The following is a 19,048-nucleotide window of genomic DNA, read 5'->3' as shown; positions in this document are numbered from 1 at the left end:
TTGCTGAGCAGACTGGCTTAGAGATAATTTTACATTTTTGTAGCTTTGCCTTCATGTCTGAATATCTTGGTATGGGGCAGTTCAGCTAAAACAACTAAAGAAACTCCACTGCCTTTTGGTTACAGGAAGTGGCAGAAAGAAACTGCAGTAACAAGTGATGCTGGAATGTGAGGGAACTATCCTAGAAAGGAGATAGTAATAAAAAGGTGATCTCAATTTCTGTGTATTAAAATGTCTTAATTTCTGGATGACCCCTAAACCACATAAAGGCATGATAAGCAATAAAAGCAGTCTACACTGAGAACTGAGTTGTCACTCACCACAGGCAAGACAAAGTATACATTCCATTTACGTAAATTAATTGCCCACTAAAACAAATATATCAGCTTTTTCAGAGGAATATAAAATAACCCAGTTTCCACAGCATAATATTCACAGTGTCCAGAATATAAACCTAGCTTCAGCAATCAGACTACAAAAGAAAGAAAAATATCCAAATCAGCAAGGGCAAAGTCAAACTTCCACTGCTCTCAGACATCATAATACTCTTATGGAGAAAACCCAAAAGACTCCACCAAAAAAGTGATATAACTGGTACATGAATTCAGTAAAGTCACAGGATACAAAATCAATGTACTAAAATCTGTTGCATTTCTACACACCAATAATGAAGCAGCAGAAAGTGAAATCAAGGAACTGATTCCATGTACAATTACAACAAAAACAATTATATTTCTAAGGATAAACCTAACAAGAGGTAAAAGATGTGTATTCTGAAAACTACAGAACACTTATGAAAGAAATTGAAGATAACTCAAAGAATGGAGAAACTTTCCATGCTGATGGGTTGGAAGAAAAAAACATTGTTAAAATTTTTATACTACCCAAAGCAATCTACACATTTAATGCAATCTCCATCAATATACCACGAGCATTTTTCACTGAGTTAGAATAAATAATCTGAAAACTTAAATGGAACCACAAACCACTCCAAAAAACCAAACAATCTTTAAAAAAAAAAAAGAGAGAGAGAGAGATTGAGAGAAAAGAAAGAAAACTGGAGGCATTACAACTCTGGAATTTAAGTGATATTACAAAGCTCTAATGATCAAGACAATATGATACTGGTACAAAAACAGGCACATAGATCAGAGAAACAGAATAGAAAACTCAAAAATGGGCCCTCTACTCTATGGTCAACTGATTTTTGACAAAATAGAAAAGAATATCCAATTGAAAAAAGACAGTCTCTTCAACAAATGGTGTTAGAAAAACTGGAAAGCAACATGCAGAAAAATGAAACTGGACCACTTTCTCACACCGCACACAAAAATAAATTCAAAAAGGATGGAAGAACTAAACGTAATACTAGAGACCATCAAAATCCTAAAAGAAATTATAGGCAGTATCCTCTTTGTGATTGGCCAAAGCAACTTCTTACTAAATATGTCTCCTGAGGCAAGGAAAACAAAAACAAAAATAAACTGAGATTTCATCAAGATAAAAAGATTCCACACAGTGAAGGAAACAATCAACAAAACTAAGTTATTAAAAGCTACGGAATGGGAGAAGATATTTGCAAATGACATACCTGATAAAGGGTTAGAATCCAAAACTTATAGAGAACTTATCAAACTCAGTATCCAAAAAACCAATAGTCTAGGTAAGAAATGGGCAGAAGACACTGGGACAGGTATGTGCTATGAAGTGTGTACACCTGTCGATTCACAGACCTGTATCCCTGGGGCTAATAATACATTATATGTTAATAAAAAAAATTAAAAAATTAAAAAAAAAAAGAAATGGGCAGAAGACATGATTTGACATTTTTTCCAAAGAAGACCTCCGAATGGCCAAAAGACACATGAAAAGATGGTTACATCACTCCTCATCTGGGGAATACAAATCAAACTACATTAAGATATCACTGCAAACCCGTCAGAATGTTTAAAATTAACACAAGAAAAAACAGATGTCGAGGATGCGGAGAAAAGTGCAAACTCTCAAATTTTTTTTGAGAATGCAAACTGGTGCAGCCACTCTGGAAAATGACATAGAGTTTATTCAAAAAGTTAAAAAATAGAACTACCCTATGACCCAGAGATTGCACTACCCAAAGGATACAAAAATACTGATTCCGAGGAATGCATGTACCCTAATGTTTATGGCAACATTCTCAACAGCCAAATTATGGAAAGAGCCCAAATATCCATCAATTGATGAATGGATAAAGAAGTATAGTGTAAAGAATTCTGTTTTGGATGTAAAATAGCACATAACTATTTTTAAAATTAAGTGTGTATGAAAGTTAAATATTCTAGACTTAAATTGTAAAATAAATGAAAATTATTAAAACACACACACACACACAAAAAAAAGAAGTATAGTGTATATATGCAATGGGATATTAATGGAAGGATGAAGTCTTCCATTTTCAATGACATGGATAGAGCTAGAACATACATATTACATTAAGTGAAGTAAGTCAGAGAAAGACAAATACCATATGATTTCACTCCTATGTGGAATTTAAGAAACAAAACAGATGAACATAGGACTAAAAAAAGAACTAAGTGTTGAATTTAAGTGATGATCACTCACTAAATTATATACCTGAAACTAATATTACTTTATGTTACTTAACTGGAATTAAAACAAAAACAAAAACAAAATTTGAAATGACAAAGGATAAATAAATAAATAAAAACAAAAAGCATTCAAATATCAAAAGGATCAAAATCATGAGGCATCAAGGAAATTCAACTTGAAATTACAATAAGATGTCAATATGCATACATCAGAATGGCTGAAATTCATATGACTGATTATGTATTGATAAAGATTTGTAGACTAAAATTCTCCTGGTTAGTATAAAAAATATTCCACTTTGGGGCACCTGGGTGGCTCAGTGGGTTAAAGCCTCTGCCTTCGTCTCAGGTCATGACCTCAGGGTCCTGGGATCGAGCCCCGCATTGGGCTTTCTGCTCATCAAGGAGCCTGCTTCCTTCTCTCTCTCTACCTTCCTTTCTGCCTACTTGTGATCTCTGTCTGTCAAATGAATAAATAAAATATTAAAAAAAAATTCCACTTTGGAAAACTATTTGGAAAATTATTTACTTCTTAAAGTTCCTCTCTATACAATGTTATCTTTCCATGCCAAGGCATATAACCAAGAGAAATATGAGCATTTATCTGCACACAAAAATATGTGTACATATGTTCATGGAACTTTTATTTAAAATTAACCTCAAACTGGAGCCTACCCATAAGTCCATCAACATGTATGTAAATAGATCCAATTTTTCATCTTCATATAATTTAATAGTATTCACCAATCAAAGGATTATACACAACATAGAAGAATCTCAAGGTTATTTTGCTAAGTAAACTTCATCAAACACAAAACAATACACAGTGTAGGACTTAAAAATGAAAACAAATCACTTGTGTCTACCTGAGTCTAAAGTCAGAGGTAGAAATCAGCTTACAAATGGGCACAAAAATCTTTTGAGAATTGTAAAAATGTTCTGGATCTTAATTATGACAGTGACATTATGGATATATATGTATGTCAAAATTAATCAAAGTGGTTGCTTTAAATGGATATAATTTATTATATTTGATTTAATAAAACAAAGTGTGAGGAATAAAACATTTATGTTAGATTGAACTGTTATTTATTTTATTGTTTCAACCTAGAAATGCTTTAGAGTAATAGTATGTTCAGATCATTTGTAAAGGGATTTCTGATCTCACAATAACTTTAAGTTATTTTATCTTTCCTGAATCTCATACAAACTTTTCTTAAGAGAAAGGAAATTGTGTATATGTTACTTTAAAAGCTTCTTCAAGGTCACATTATAATACTAAGAATAAAAATTAATCACATAGCTTTAATCTAATTATAAATAAACAGGCAAAGTACAATTGAGTTATATTAGCAATTTAACTTAAATTTTACATGGGCAAATGTTATTTGTGTTTTTCATATGTATAAGAATATATATATTTATACACAAATTTATATAGTACATGTGAAATTTTTTCAAAATTAGAAAAAGAAATGTAAATAAAATAAAAATTTGGTCATATTAGGAATAAGAATCATGTACATTTTTAGAATATGATGCCATTACAGTTTGAGATATTTATCTTTTAACTGAATAAAGTTATACATGAGCATTGCATTTGGCAGGACAAGAATAGATACTGAATATGAAACTAGAATAATTAGTTAAATTTTGGGGGGAATCAATTTTGTGCAGCATCAGTTTAAACAAGTTATATTAAAACTTCGGTTTTAACTACCAGTTGTATTTCATTTTATTTATTTGTAATCCTTTTTTTAAGATTTATTTATTTATTTGAGAGTGAGAGAAAGTGGGGGGGAAGGGCAAGAAGAGAGTAAAAAATCCTTCAGCAGACTCTCTGCTGAGGGTAAAACCTACCTTGGGGCTCGATCCCAGGGCCCTGAGATCACGACCTGAGCCAAAACCAAAAGTCAGATGCTTAACTTGACCAAGCCACCCAGGCACCCCTAGATTGCATTTTAGTTAAGTAATTAACTAACTTGTTAAACATTTATTTACTTATTTGAGAGAGAGCATGGGTGTGTTTGGTGAGGAAAGACAGAGGGAACGAGAGAATCTTAAGCAGACTCTGCTGAGCACAGAGCCCAACTCTGGGCTTGATATCACCACCTGGAGATCATGACCTGAGCCAAAACAAAGAGTGAGATACCCAACTGACTGTGCCACCCAGGTGCCCCTTGATTGTATTCTAAAGATGTGATTTATAAAAGATGAAATATATTCTCTTTAAGTAGGTAAGTTTTCATGAAATTTCCTTACGGATTTAAAAATATTTACTTTTTTTATTTCAGTTGTCTGTATTCATTTCTCTCCTCTAATTTATGTGAGGTCAGTTTTTATACAGGGACTACTGACTCTTGGTTTATTTTGTTCCCATATGCTGTAGAAGAAAATATCTCATAACAAGTCTCTCTAATACACATGATAGATATGATTGCTCTATCTGATGAGTGCTACTTAATCAAATATTGTATTGATTTTTTATATGATTTTCAAGGGTCATCAAAATTTCAGCCTTTTTTCATGATTTTTCCTTTATGTTTTGACTATTCTTTATATTGTATATGTTATATATAATATGTAATATCTATACTCAGGTATGCATAAATGTGTTTGTATACATATATAAAAATCATTAACTATATGTCTCCAAATAAAAACTTCATTTATGAACAAGAATGAATTATGTCAAGTAGAAATCCATGTTAGGAAAAGGACCTCTGACCTGGATGAGAACATTTGGGACATGGTGGTGGTGAAACGGCAGGGAGCAGAGTGGGCCAACATGCAAACTCAACCCTGGAAATTACTACTCAGGGCATATAGGCAAATAACCCAATTTCTTTCAGCTCTTATTTTTGTTGACCTATTAAACATAGATAATGCCAAATTTGAAACTTGTGGTAAGTAGTAAAGATAACAAATGGAAAATGGAGTTGATAAACTATAGTTTTTCACTATTCACATTACTATATATGGAGAAGAAACGACTCCGATTCCTTACTCAATAATTCTGTGGTGAATATAGTCTTAGAGGATCACTATAGCTGGTTCCCAAGCTGAATAAAGGCCAGTGATATACATTCAATATCTTTCTTCTTCTTCTTCCCCCTCCTCTCTTTACTCCCCTGCCACCTCCTCCTCATCGTCCTCCTCCTTCTCCTTCTTCGTCGCCTTCTTCAGTCAACAAATAGGAGAGGAGAGAACCATGCACAAACCACACTAGCTGGCTGCATTAGCACCCTTTTGTTTTTACTTGTTGCATGCTTCTGTTTCTGTTTGTATTTTTTTTTTTTTTGATAACAGGATATAACAACATACCTTGTTCAAGTAAGAATATTTTCTTTAGCTCTACTGGTCTTGGACATCACTACCAAAGTAGATAATATAGGAAGGAAAACAAAAAAAAGCCACCATTACATAATGAGAAGTTAATTGAATCTTACAAACATTATGGAATAGTAAGTTTAAGAATAATTCTATAAATGATATAAAAAATTCAGTAAAATTCTTAATAAACCTTAACTTTCATTGATTTAATTTTCACTGATACTAAAGTGCCATTTACTTAAAAATTTATTTAGGATTGTAAGTTAAGAGAAGAATGCATGTAGATTCTGGAAATTCAAATGCTTACTGACCATTTAAAGAAATTACTTCTACATTTAGACAAGAGAATAGGAACAAATGTCTTTAATAATGAGGTAATCAGTGGAATTTAAAAATGATTAAATACAAAATTTGAACAAATTTAATATATATTTTAGATTTTTATTAGTAAAAACATAAGATACTTGAGATATTTGACATAGAAACAGCTTAATATAACAAAATAATGCAGTCATTAAAGACAATATTAAAAATTCTCCCCTTGGCACTTAAAAAGTAAGATTCTGGATCTCCAGCTGATTAGATCTAATGCAAAATGCATTAGTGTTTAGTGGCAGACATTTCAGAGTGCTTTTATCAAGAGGTCCAAACAAACTCAGTGGGTCATAATGTCAAATCAGTGGAATAATTCATAAATCAGCTCATCCTCTAACTTATTTTTACTTGCCAAATAATTGGCCCTAACACCTAGTAAGCCTATCTTAGAAATTAGAGATTTACAAAGGTGAAAACTTGTTTTTGTTGTTTCTAAAATAGCATGCCTTTGAAGTTCTTAAAGAATAGAGATTTCTCTTTTCTGTCCTTACTTTTGAAGATTGACCTTTTCGGGACATATTCTCCTATATTCATTCTCTGTCTCCCTCTTTCTTTCTCTCTCTCTCTCTCCCATCCCCAGATATAAATATATGAGTTTTTTTCTCCTTTTCTCCTTCCTGCTTTCCTTAGAAAGCAAGGAAACTAGCTAAAACTAATAAGTAACACTAACTAACAGAAATAAATTTGTGAAACAAGACAAAAAATGTATTTTACTATATGCAAAGTGACTTTTAAGTTCAGTTGTTGTGACAATGAACCACAATAAGTTCCTCTTTATATTGATGATGTGCCAATATGGTGTAGAGGCACATATTTCAGACAAAGATTCATTTTTTCAATAGATTCAAATGCTATGATTGACTATCAAGAAATCAAAGACTGGCCAATGAAATATATCACTACTAATGGTGAGCAATTCCAAAGCTCTTAAAAGGTGTCAGGGAGTATTCTGAAATTCTATGTAAGTTCCAGGTCAGTGTTGGACTTATGTTTAACAACATAATTTTTGATTAAGTGTCCCTCCTATAAACTAATTTTAGAAGGTATTAAAAAAATGACAACCAAATAAACAAAGAAATTTAGAGTTTGCTAAAGTCACCTTGTTACCTGAGGATTTTGAGCAAAAATTAAAATAATTCTGTTCTCTTGCTGGATTACAAATTAGTTAAAAGAGTTTTAAAATAAATTTTTGATAGAAAATTTCAGAATTGTGAGGAAAAGTAGTCAATAGAACATTTCTACCTGTTTTCTCTATCCATGTATTAATATAACAATTAAGAATAAGATATTATTATATATTCTGAGAATTCTACAGGTAAGGGAACTTAATTAATACAAAGGAATCAGGGGAACTGGTACCTCCCTATTTCTAAGAGTCTTAAAAATGGCAGCCAGGTCCCTAGAGATCAAGCACTAAGAATATATATTTGTCTCTTTCTTCTCTACCTCAAGAAGAATTTTTACCTCTCTTTCGTATACACAAAGAGGGTTGGTGGTGTGGATACATAAACCATATTTACATTCTCATTTAAACTAAAGAGAGATACAATTTTTTTTAATTTTCTCATAGACATTACAAACTAATGAAAATGCAACCATTTTAATGATGTAGAAATTTATAAATATTGAGAACAATAAATGCTTTGGATTTATCCAACTGTTATAATACATATAATATGCTTGATACAGGACTTTCAGTAACATGTTCTTCTAGATATAAGAGATAACCTCTGTTTGTTCAACAGATAAAACATGTGTGAACTCATGGCATGGCAAATGATGGGTGTGTACTCCTGAGGCCTGAATGACTGTGGGCCTCCTACATCATTACCTCAGTCAAGAAGGCTGGGAACCTAGGCTATAACCACTAAAGATTAACAGAATTTCCAGTGTCTTATTATTTAGTTACATTAATGTAATGGTTTACATCTATTATTTTCAATATCTCAAATAAGATCGTGTAACATGTAAGGAACTTCCAAAATTATATTACTGTTTTTGATAAAGATATTGCTTTTCATTTATTTATTGTTATGCTCATCTTTACCTTTTTTAGACTCTCACATTCTAGAAAGTACAGCTTAGTCAATGCCAGTGACAAAGGTTGAAAGCCTGAACAATTTTCTTTTGATAATGCCTATTCAACTTGGTCAGATATATTAATTTATCCATGCTCTTAAAATATTATAATCATGATTACTCACCAGACCACCAAGTATTGAATGTTATTATCCAGATATAAAATTTATTTTATGTGGATTTAAATTAATATGTTCAATATGATTATTGTATAAGTGATACCATCTTTAAAATGTAAAAAAAAAATAAAGAAATGATATATAAGAAGTAATTCAATAAATGGTGCTGGGAAAATTGGACAGCTATAAGTAGAAGAATGAAACTCAACCATTCTCTTACACCGTACACAAAGATAAACTCAAAATGGATAAAAGACCTCAAGTGAGACAGGAATCCATCAGAATCCTAGAGGAGAACATAGGCAGTAATCTCTTCTATATCAGCCACAGCAACTTCTTTCAAGATATGTCTCCAAAGGCAAAGGAAACAAAAGCGAAAATAAACTTTTGGGCTTTCATCAAAATCAAAAGCTTCTGCACAACAAAGGAACAGTCAAAAAAACAAAGAGGCAACCCATGGAATGGGAGAAGATATTTGCAAATGACAGTACAGACAAAAGGTTGATATCTAGGATCTATAATGAACTCCTCAAACTCAACACACACGAAACAGGCAAACACATCAAAAAATGGGCAGAAGATATGAACAGACACTTCTCCAATCAAGACATACAAATAGCTATCAGACACATGAAAAAATGTTCATCATCACTAGCCATCAGGGAGATTCAAATTAAAACCACATTGAGATATCACCTTACACCAGTTAGAATGGCCAAAATTACAAGACAGGAAACAACATGTGTTCGAGAGGATGCGGAGAAAGGGGAACACTCTTCCACTGTTGGTGGGAATGCAAGTTGGTGCAGCCTCTTTGGAGAATAGTGTGGAGATTCCTCAATAAACTAAAAATAGAATTTCCCTATGACCCTGCAATTGCACTACTGGGTAATTATCACAAAGATACAGATGTCGTGAAGAGAAGGGCCATCTGTACCCCAATGTTTATAGCAGCAATGGCCACGGTCGCCAAACTATGGAAAGAACCAAGATGCCCTTCAATGGACGAATGGATAAGGAAGATGTGGTCCATATACACTATGGAGTATTATGCCTTCATCAGAAAGGATGAATACCCAACTTTTGTAGCAACCTGGACGGGACTGGAAGAGATTATGCTGAGTGAAATAAGTCAAGCAGAGAGAGTCAATTATCATGTGGTTTCACTTATTTGTGGAGCATAACAAATAGCATGGAGGACATGGGGAGATGGAGAGGAAAAGAGAGTTGGGGGAAATTAGAAGGGGAGGTGAACCATGAGAGACTATGGACTCTGAAAAACAATCTGAGGGTTTTGAATGAGCCGGGGGTGGGAGGTTGGGGTACCAGGTGGTGGGTATTATGGAGGGCACGGATTGCATGCAGCACTGGGTGTGGTGCAAAAATAATGAATACTGTTATGTTGAAAATAAATAAAAAATAAATTTAAAAAAAATTTAAAAAAAGAAGTAATTTCTTCAAGAAAATGCAAAAAAATGTGTTTAGATATCTTTATCTGAATATAAACTAATCTACTCAATTTAAGATAATGATACTAATCAAGTAATGTAAATTAAATCTCTTTCAAAGAGGCTATTTAAATATTTAAATTAAATTATTTTTTTAGAAAGGGGGAGAGAGAGACAGGGAGAAGGATAGAGAGAGAGGAAGAGAATCATTTTTTTTTAAATTTATTTGAACAGACGGAGATCACAAGTAGGCAGAGAGGCAGGCAGAGAGAAAGAAGGAAGCAGGCTCCCCACTAAGCAGAGAGCCTGATGTGGGGCTCAATCCCAGGACCCTGAGATCATGACCTGAGCTGAAGGCAGAGGCTTTAATTCACTGAGCCACCCAGGCACCCCCGAGGAAGAGAATCTTAAGCAGGCTCCATGCCCAGGGCTCAGTCTCACAACCCTGAGATCATGACCTGAGCCAAAATCAAGAGATATTTAACAGACTGAGCCAACTGGGCACCCCTAAACTGAACATTTAAAAACTAAACATTTAAAAACTAAATTCAAAATAAAATAAACTTATTATTTATTTTATTTTATTTTATTATTATTATTTTTTTACACTTTGACATGGTCATTACCAAGAATTTGAGTTAAGGGGAAAAAAACGTTAAAGTCACTACAAGTCCAAACTTCAGTTCTAGTAAAGAATCTAGTAGTGGCCCCACATAGAGTTGTTCAGGCTAGGCCCCACATCAGCAGCCTGAAAATTAACTGAATTTCAGTTCTTGGTTTTCCCAGAAAAAAGAGGCCTAGTTCCACCAATCAGCACCTGTCTGCTCAGCACAAGCTACCTGACCCAAACCTGAAACATTCTGGCTCCATATAAGGAAAATAACTATGCTTTAACCAATCATTAAATGCCCAGCATAACTTTCTTGTCTCTTCTCACTTTGGTCTATAAAATCTATCATCTTATACAGCTCTTTAGAGCTCCTTTTTATCTGTTAGCTTGGATGCTCCCTGTATCATGAGTTATTGAATTAAGTCAATAAGATATTTAAAATCTACTCTGTTTAATTTTGATCTTTAATAGGTCCAAACCATCGTTAGCATGAAATAAAAGTCATTCCAGATATTTTCTATAATTGTGTATAGGCAGAAGCATAGCTAGGAAAAGTCAAAGAATGAATTGCTCTGAAGCATTGAAATTGGAAATGATATTGGCTCTGGACCTCGTGTCGGTGAAGGAGTACTGGCTTTGGAATAAAACATTTATAGGTCAAAGCTGCCTCCACTTCTTCCTGCATCAGCCATTGAGAAGTAATTGAAGTACTTTGAGCCATTGGTTGCTTACTTTGTTTCTGATATAGGGGAATGTATTAGAAACATGTCTATCCTTCTGTTTTTAAAATTTTAAAAAATGGGGCACCTGGGTGACTTAGTAAGTTAAGCGTCTGTCTTTGGCTCAGGTCATGATCCCTGGGTACTGAGATTTAGCCCACATCAGGCTCCTTGCTCAGTGGAGAGCCTGTTTTCCCCTCTCACTCTTCTTCTCCCCCTGCTTATATTCTCTCTCTCTCTGTCAAGTAAATAAGTTAAAAGTCTTAAAAATTGCCCTACACATTATCAATATAAGGAAAACTGAATAATCATCTAATTATGAAAGTATAAACTGAGTCTTGAGGAAGAGAGTCTTCTGAATCCAGATCATGAATTAATAGTGATTTCCTTAATGAAAATTGAATGATAAAGTCAGTTTATGACATCATATGTGAAATAAGTATCTCCATTCATTTATAATCACTTATTTTGATTACCTTTGGAAATTTTAATACTTCCTCTATTTTTAAATTTTGAGCAGCAAAAAAAAAGAAAGAAAGAAAGAGAGAGAGAAAAAGAAAGAAAGAAAAAGGTTTAATCCACTTATCAAGAATTTAAAACAATGCAGGGTGCACCTGAGTGGTTTAGTCCCTTGGGTGACTGACTCTTGGATTTGGGTCAGGTTGTGATGTTGGGATTGAGCAAATGAGCACCATGTCTGACTCTGTGCACAGCGGGGGGTCTCCTTGGGATTCTCTCTCTTCCTCTGCACTTCCCCCCAGCTTGTGCAGGCACTTGCACACTCTCTTTCAAATAAATAAATAAATCTTAAAAAAAAAAAAAGAATTTAATGACAAGCAAATGTCAAGAAAAGAAAGCACAGTTTTAGAATAAATTATATAAATATGAAGTAAACAGTTCCTAGATAAAACAAAAGACCTCATGTAAGCTTTCTAAAATAAACGCAGAGATACATCATTCAGCAGGGAGCCAGAGTTTCGTTAGAAACAGATATCACACTGTTAACTTATTCAGTAACATCAGGCAGTGTGATGAGATGATGTCCCAAAATGACATCTCAAATAACAATTCAAAGCAATAAAAAAAAAAAAAAATCCTGGCTTTTGTGATGACAGAAAATATATTTTATAATTATCTGATATTTATCCAAGGAAAATAAAAATGATAAATTCCATGATGAATCTTTATGACAGACAGGGTCAGACCCAATGTTGAGAAAGAGTTTCATTACCTAAATAGCTAATTCTTATTAGATTATAGCAGCTTATAATTTATGCTTTCTTTGTGATAGATTAAAAGTAAGTACTATTTTGATGTCAGCAAAAGAATATTTCTGAGGACAGTACAAGTGAGCATCAGAATAGCAAATGCTGAAGCATGAAACCATTTGGTTTGTAGTTTTACTTATTATAATAAAGATTATTTTATCCATTGACTTTTATTGATTTTCTTTTGTGGAATGATCAACATCACTCTTAGGAAATGATGAGCACAGTCCCCTTAATGAAAACTGAATGTAGGATCAAACTGATCCTTCTTATTGACCAATGACTTTGCTAAAATCCATTTACTTTAGGTCAAAAAAAGGCAGCTGTCTGATGACATATATCCTGAAAGATGTGATTTCTGCTTCTTCTGCTGTCTCTAGGACTTCACTCAAGCTCAGATTTAACCTGATGGTTAGAATTGCAAAATCTATAGCTTAGTTCAAATGCACTTTATTTATCTACTACTAATGTGAAATCATGAAGTGCCAAGCAATAGGGGGGAAAAAAACACAATAAATAATTTTTTTAAGATATTTTCCCATTTTAGGGGCACCTGGGGGGCTCAGTCATTAAGCATCTGCCTTCTGCTCAGGTCATGATCCTAGGGTCCTGGAATTGAGGCCCATATCAGGCTCCTTGCTCAGCAGGAAGAACATGTCACTAGAAAAGCAGAACTTGAGCAAGAATTTGAAGAATGTGTAGGAAGTAAGAAGGAAATGGTGGGATCCCCATGGTGATTAGAGGGAGTATTGAAGCACTAAAGTTGGGTCCAAGGGAGTGTGACTAAACATCAGCATCTGATTAAAGGGACAGTTTTCATAGGAGTGGATAAGAAATAAGAATGTGAGTTAGAATGAGAGGGAGCTGTGAAGATCATGGAAAAAAAATATTTGTCAACATGATGGTGATATAAGGAAAGAGTATTTGGGGAAATTATTCTAGCATCTTTGTGAAGTATATACAGTAAAGATAGAGGCAGTCTTTTGTTTCAATGGAAAGATGAATGAGCATAGACTTGAGTATTGTTTTTAGACAGCATTGTCTCAAGAGTGGAGCAGAGCAAAGTCACTTAACACAGGGACTTTTACTGCTTAGTGATTCTGAATAAATTCTGATATTTACTCAAACTTCATAATACAGTTATAGCTGTTCTATTTGTATTTTCCCTGTTATATGTATATATTCTCTTCTATGAGTGTCTGGGTAAATTTCTTAAATATCTGTTTTTTATGTCTCTTAACTGTGAAGTGAATTTAGCAGCACTACTAGAAGAATCTTGAAAGGTAATTAATATATCTTTAAGAGGAAAATAAAATTTTACTTCTAAGAAGTATTTGAGATTACCAAAATGAAAGATCACTATAACAAATTTAGCATTATAATAGCCAGAATGGAAATATAAAGAATATGGTGATTTATTTTATAAGAACACAATGTATGAAATTAAAATTTTTATCCTATCTATGTCTGAATGAGAGCTATGCTTTAGAGAAATAGTGTGTTACTTTTATTGTCCTAAAGCATGTTTTTGCTAAACTCTATTTAATCTGTTTTCTGTTCTTTTCAATTACATAGGACAGAAAATATATATTTTTTTAAGATTTTATTTATTTATTTATTTGGCAGAGAGAGTGTGCCAGAGAGCACAAGCATGGGAAACAATAGAGGGAGTGGGAGAATCAGGGTCCCCTCTGAGCAGGGAGCCCCATGTGGGGCATGGGACAGAAAATATAATGTGTATAGAAGAATTCAAGTAAAATAAACAAATCAAAAATCACTTGACCACTATTTTTTTATGGGAGAAATGCTATTATCAGGTCTATTAGTTACACTTTTGGTTGCTATGCATTTATACCTGAATATACACTAACTGTAGGTAACCTACTTAAAGAAAGACATTTCCATCTACTTTATTCACTGCTATATTCCTAATTCCTAGAAACACGTTTGGCAGCAACTACGTTCAATGAATAAAAGGACGTACAGAAATAAAGAAACAAGTGCAGGGAGAAGCGGCTGGTGATTTGACACAGAAATCTCCCCAGGAATAGAGCACATGACCAAGGTGCGAAATGTTGAGAACAATGTGGTAATACAATGAATTGGTGCACTTCATGTTTTTAAAGAAATGGACTTGAACATGTGAGGGGCAAGACATAGCTGTAATGGAAGGGTTCAGTCTTTCAGCAAAAAGAAATTCAGCTGGAAGTAGAAGAGTTTTTTGTAGATACTGTACTAAAAGGAAAGAAGGAAGTGTGTGAGAGAAATTAAGGAATCTCATGCAAGATAAAAAATGGAAGTAACTCTCCACCGAAATTCTATCAGTTAATGACACTTTAATTCAACCTAGTAAAAGACAAAGGTAAATATTTTATATAATCAAAATTTAAATAAAAAATAATTTAAAAATTTAAAAATTTAATGATTTAAAAATTAAGAAGCAAGGACCATAATTAAATACAAAACTGATAGCACTATACATAGCTTTCAAACTGATAATAGAGCCTACACAGAACAATTTCAGGTCAAGTAATTTTGTGTTAGGTTGTAATGAGGCAAAAAGAGCTAATAAGAATATGTTATTGGAAATTGTTTATGCTGAGGAAAACAATATAGGAAAATTAAGAGAAATATAAAAATACATATATTGAAATATATTCTGTAGAAATATAGAAATAAATACAAAAAATTAAAGGATCAAGTATCCTTGATAACTATTAAGCCCAAACCTTTTTACTTTCCCAATATAAATTAAGACCTTGGGATTCTAAGTGACTGGATTCCATTCACATAGCTAGTCAGTGACTGAGCTGAGGTCTCATTTCATGTTTTACAATGTCTTTGCCTACTTCATGGTGATGAGTCAAAATTAAACTGAAAAGGGATTTTCAATCTTAAGGAAAAAAAAAAATCCCAAAATTTTATTTCCAGACCTTAATCGTGCCTTTAATCCTCTTTGGGGCCATGTGTTTTATAAATGTTAATAAATTTTGTCCTACTCATATGGATTGACATTTCTTTCATTTTAAAACACAGGGATAGAATGCTCCTTCTCTAAGACAACACAGTGAAAGTCATTCCTAAGAAAAAGAAAGAATTGAGGATCGAAGAGAATCATCTCTTTACTACCCAAAACATACTGGTTTGAAACAAGTATTTTGATGAGAGGCTTTGGAAAGCAAGCCACATTATTCTCTTTTAAGAATGCCTATTCATGTTTTCATGGACTCACATTTCTTCAGGCTTGTTAATTGGGCATTGTGATGAACCAAGCTGTGAGATGCCACTCATTTAAAACTAAAAGACAAAAGCCAGAATGATTGTGCAGTGCCTTTGAAACAGAGGAACATGGGAGTTAAATACAAAATGTTGGAAATTTTTCAGGGCACATTTTGTTGTATATATTGTATTTCTTAGCTGCAGAAACTATAGAAACTCTCTTTTGCTCTGATTTCTAAAATAACATTCATTTGACCCGATTATTTTGATTAATTTTTTAAAAGATTTTATTTACTGAGAGAGAGAGAGCATTGGTGGGGGGGAAGGGGCAGAGGGAGAGGAAGAAACAGACTCCCTGCTGAGCGGGTAGGCTCAGCAAGGAGTCTGAGATCTGGGACTCTGATACTGGGACCCTGAGATCATGAACTGAGCTGCAGGCAGACGCACCCAGATGCCCCATTCTGGTTGATTTTAAACTTAAGTATATGGTCATTATTAAGTAGTTTTAACTTATTTGATTTTTTTTAAGCTTATTTGATTATTAAGGTAGAGTGGCTACATTGTCACAAATCATATCATGAATGGGGCATATTGATCTAAATATAATAATTTAAATAGGAAAAATAGAAAAAGAAATTACCACCCAATCTACCTTTGGCAACTTTTATACAGTTTCCTATTAAACTGACAGAATTTTAACACCTTCATAGAGATAAAGGAGGAAAGAAGGGAAAGTTATCTTTGGAAATTAATCAAGATGATTATTAATTCAGACTGGAAGGAGAAATATGCTTGCATGATGAAGCAAATAGTGCTTAATTGAATGTTGAACTGTGTTAATGTTCTCATTTAAATTACACTATTCCTGGGGCACCTGTGGGTGGTTCAGTCAGTTAAGCACCTGACTCTTGATTTTGACTCAGGTCACAGTCTCAGGGTCCTGAGATTAAGCCCCAGGTTGGGGTGGTGCTGGGCCTGGAAAGAGATTCTCTCTCTTCCTAGAAGAAGGTGCCCAGCTACCATGGGGTGAGTGTGCTTATTGGACCATTGTTGCTATGTATGCCTGAAGTACTTAAAATGCAAATTTGGAGAGACTTTTCGTCTAAATGCTTGGCTGAATTAAACACCTAATTAGGATGGTTTTTCAGTAGGTTAGAGTAAGCATGCAATCAGTACTGATGCTTTGGTTTGGGAGGCCATATGGTTCATCTCGATGTATCCTAGATATACTAGAGATCCTTAAAGATAGGAACCTTGTAGAACTTAGGTCCGTTAAAAGGTCAGAACAGGATATAAAGCTCAAACCAGTGGAAGCTACTGACCTGGCTGTCCTCCTAGCAGAGGCTCTGAAAAAGACATTTTCTTATCTATATCAAAGGGATAATCAAGGTGAAATTGAAAAAGGAGTTCCAAAGTCTGCATCAGAGACCACTTCAGAAAACAGTGTTGTTTGGACCTCATATGTTGGAGTCCACAGGACAAATGAAGGCTTTAACTGAAAATGTTTCAACTTCCTAAAAAAACAGTGAACTGAGAAAGCTGTCGGTTTCTGAGGGCTGCTTAGGTAATAGAAATCAACACTATTAGTAAATACCTGAATTTAGTATTCAGTGATCTCCTTTAAATCTAATTAGATGCAGCAAGAACAAAGCACTCTAAGTTTGTGTGTGTGTGTGTGTGTGTGTTTAAGAAGGTTAATTCTGAAGTTTTCCACAACCCCTTTATTGAGACATAATGTGTTCTTTCTTTTTTTTTTTTTTTAAGATTTTATTTATTTATTTGACACAAAGAGACCACAAGTAGGCAGAGACATAGGCAGAGAGAGAGAGAGGGGGAAGCAGGCTCCCCGCTGAGTGGAGAGCCTGATACGGGGCTTGATTCCAGGACTTAGAGATCAAGACCCGAGCCAAAGGCAAAGGCCTAACCTACTGAGCCACCCAGGTCCCCTGATATAATGTATAGCCAGGACGTTTAATTTTCTAGCCTTGAAAACAATTACATAGATTTCAGAAGAAAGGATACTTGTGGATGTAAGTTTTTAATTCTTAACACTAATTTATCTGTGTGAATGTTTTATATGCATATATTTGGGTATAAAATAGTAGGTAAAATTTAATTTTTTTTTTAATTTTATGTATTTATTTGACAGAGAGAAATCACAAGTAGATGGAGAGGCAGGCAGAGAGAGAGGGAAGCAGGCTCCCTGCTGAGCAGAGAGCCCGATGCGGGACTCGATCCAAGGACCCTGAGATCATGACCTGAGTCGAAGGCAGCAGCTCAACCCACTGGTAGGTAAAATTTAATAATGATGTCAGCAAGAGTTGTGTTACCATCACTAGTTGTCAGTGATCATTTACACCTCAGTGATAGACCTGAAGGTATAACACAGGTCTTTGGAATGAAATAATTAGGATTGGAAAATTTTGCCTTGAATAAGACCTTTACCTTAGATTCTCTCTCACATTTACTTGCAGTAGGAGTTTGAGTAAGAACCAGGTTATCACTGCTAAAATTCCATAATGCTTTTGTTTAAAGGGAAGTCAAATACCATGAAAGCTTCTTTTCATTCAGTGCTATCCACTGCTGAGAAAGAAAATGTGTTTTTCAAATTGTGAGAAATCAAATTATTGAATTAAATCTATAACAAGTGAAAGCCAGAATGTACCATCCTTTTTTTCCCCCCAGGTTAATTAACAGCATCACAAAGATCAGTTTTTGCTAAGCTAATACTTAATGAAAATGATAACATAATGGAGCTTACAATTTTTTAATATTGGTCAAATAGCATAGTTTTATAATGAAACATTGAATAGATGAAAGAAAGAATTTCCTATAAGTTATTTATCATTAGAGTGCTGTTCTATTGAATTACATTAAGCAGCAAACCTTAGGTACTGTTAGAAAGTGGAGAAGAGGGGTGCCTGAGTGGCTCAGAGGTTAAGCCTCTGCCTTTAGCTCAGATTATGATCTCATGGTCCTGAGATCGAGCCCTGCATTGGGCTCTCTGCTCAGCAGGGAGCCTGCTTCCTCCTCTCTCTGCATGCCTCTCTGCCTACTGTGATCTCTCTCTCTGTCAAATAAGTTAAATCTTAAAAAAAAAAAAAAAAAAAAAAAAGTGAAGAAGAGCCTTTCTGAGGTCTTCCGAGGAATTGCTGTAAGTGGTCACTTGTGAGTGCTTATAAATCTTTCTGGTTTTCTGTATTTCTGTTAAACTCAGCTATAGTTAATTCTAGAATCTCTTACCATGAGTAAATATTTGGATTTATTTAAATCTAGTAAAAAGAAGTGGA

This window comes from Neovison vison, chromosome 6, assembly GCF_020171115.1.
Source record: "Neovison vison isolate M4711 chromosome 6, ASM_NN_V1, whole genome shotgun sequence".
Lineage (NCBI taxonomy): Eukaryota > Metazoa > Chordata > Mammalia > Carnivora > Mustelidae > Neogale > Neogale vison.
Note: the sequence above shows the minus strand (reverse complement) of the source record.